The 2,610-nt window shown below is 39.1% G+C and overlaps 1 pseudogene; it reads left to right on the forward strand.

The window, feature by feature from the left end:
• Positions 1–294: 294 nt before the first annotated feature.
• Positions 295–1,237, forward strand: LOC100941060 (annotated as a pseudogene).
• The last annotated feature ends 1,373 nt before the right edge of the window (positions 1,238–2,610 follow it).

The following is a 2,610-nucleotide window of genomic DNA, read 5'->3' on the forward strand; positions in this document are numbered from 1 at the left end:
CCAAGACTAGGGTTCCTCTTTTAAGCAATGAAGACACTTAGAAAATGACTAAGCAAGATCGGGTTTGGTAGACAGGATAATGGAGGGAGAAAGGAAGCCTAGCTGGCAAGGCGGGCTTGTTATACAATAAGCCTCATAATAATAGCTCTCAGGGAAATAATTTTATTTAGATCTCAAAGGTGTCAGAATCTCCTCAAACCTGTCCAAAATCAGACAGGGCCTGGCTGCATTTAAAGGAGATAATCCTTTGGGTAGACACCCAGCAGAGGGATTGCTGAATCGAATGGACTACTTTTAGTTCTTTAAGAAATCTCCATACTAAGTTTGTGTGGGGCCGCGGACGTGGGCCTGTATTCTGCAGGATGGGGTTTGTTAAAGTTGTCAAGAATAAGGCCTACTTTAAGAGATACCAAGTGAAATTTAGAAGATGACAAGAGGATAAAACTGATTAATATGCTCGGAAATGCTTGGTGATACAGGATAAAAATAAGTACAACACACCCAAATACAGAATGATAGTTCCTGTGACTAACGGAGACATCATTTGTCAGATTGCTTATGCCCGTACAGAAGGGGATATGATAGTCTGTGGAGCTTATGCACAAGAACTACCAAAATACAGCGTGAAGGTTGGCCTGACAAATTATGCATACTGTACTGGTCTGCTGCTGGCCTGCAGTCTTCTCAATTCGTTTGGCATGGAAAAGATCTATGAAGGCTAAGTGGAGGTGACTGATGATGAATATGATGTGGAAAGCATCAATTGCCAGCCTGGTGCATCCTATTTGGATGCAGGCCTTGCCAGGACTACCACTGGCAATAAAGTTTTGGGGGCCCTGAAGGGAGCTGTGGATGGAGGCTTGTCTATCCTTCACAGTACCAAACAATTCCCTGGTTATGATTCTGAAAGCAAGGAATTCAATGCTGAAGTACATCAGAAGCACATCATGGGTCAGAATGTCATGGATTATGCGTTACCTAATGCAAGAAGATGAAGATGCTTACAAAAAACAGTTCTCTCAATACATAAAGAACAATGTCATGCCCGACATGATGGAGAGATGTATAAGAAAGCTCATGTGGCTATACAAGATAACCCAGTCTATGGGAAGAAGCCTAAGAGAGCAGTTAAAAGAGATGAAACCATCCCAAAATGTCCCTTGCCCAGAAGAAAGACCAGGTAATTCAAAAGAAGGCAAGCTTCCTTAGAGGTCAGGAGCGAGCTGCTGAAAGCTAAACCAAACAGAAAATGTATATGAATGTTTCCTGATTAGAAACAATAAACTTATTCATTAAGCAAAAAAAAAAAAAAAAAAAAAAAAAAAAAAAAAAAATCTCAATACTGTTTTACACAGAGGTTCTGCAGTCCCACCAACAGTGTCTAGACATTTCTTTCTCTCTGCATCTGAGCCAGCATCTATTGTTTTTGGACTTTTTAATAAAAAAAATCCTGCTACTTATCTACCAAAAGGAAAAGATATGTTCCCGTAAAGGCACTTGCACTTGGATGTTTATTGCAGCACAATTCACAATTGCAAAGATCTAGAATCAACCCATGTGCCCATCAATATATGAGTGGATTAACAAATGTGGTATATGTATACCATGGAGTACTACTCAGCTGTAAAAAAAAAAAAAAATGAGTGAATTAATGCCTTTTGCAGAAATTTGGAAGGAATTGGAGACCACTATCCTAAGTGAAGTATCTCAAGAATGGAAGAACAAATACCAGTGTACTCACTAATAATTTGGAACTAATCAGTGGGCATTCAAGGGCACAGAGAAGTAAAAGTCATTGGAAATCAAAAATGGGAAGGGGGGAAAGAAGGGAAGGGTGAAAACCTACACTGAACAGGCACAGTGAACACTATTTGGGTGATGGGCACATAGATGGCCTTGACTCAAACCATGTAACAAAAACATTTGTACCTCTTAATATTTAGCAATAATTTTTAAAAAGAGATTCTTTACAAAAGCAAATCTCTCCCCCCACCTTCCCACCTAGATAGCCTTACAGTACTATTCCTATTTACCCTTAGCCTTCTCAAAATATGTCAAAGAAATGTATTTTGGCTTCAAAGATTTATTTCCTTCAGCCTTACAAAGAAAAAATACAAAACCTTCAGGGTATATAGCCCCTATAAGATGAGTGCATGGCAATTAGAACCTTAGGACTGTTGCCTAAATAAACTCTTAAATGTTGATTACAAGTTTTTCTGTACAGATACAAACCAAGGAAGAGATATGATCTCTCTTCTTCCCACCTTGACAAGATCACAACATTATTTCCTCCACCCCCATTTTTGAATATTCATCTTATGTAGATTTGCTGAGCACCAAATAGAACTTTACAAGAATGCCATCAGTTGCCTCACTGCTCACCTCCCCTCTTCGCTCTTCACTTCACATGTGAAGTTCTCAGCCTCTTCTACAGAGAACCCAGTTCACAACAGGTGCAGCCTCAAGATCTTGTGTTAATAAATGAGTGATGCTTGTTTTCTGCCATTTATTAAGTTAACATTGGCCCTACATAACGCCTCACATCAAGACTTTCCAACTTTGTAGGTCTGAATTGTGACCTAATAATTTGCATATGTTTTTCTTTTTTTT

This window comes from Otolemur garnettii, unplaced genomic scaffold (assembly GCF_000181295.1).
Source record: "Otolemur garnettii isolate 467f Iridium unplaced genomic scaffold, OtoGar3 scaffold00098, whole genome shotgun sequence".
In the NCBI taxonomy this organism is placed as follows: domain Eukaryota; kingdom Metazoa; phylum Chordata; class Mammalia; order Primates; family Galagidae; genus Otolemur; species Otolemur garnettii.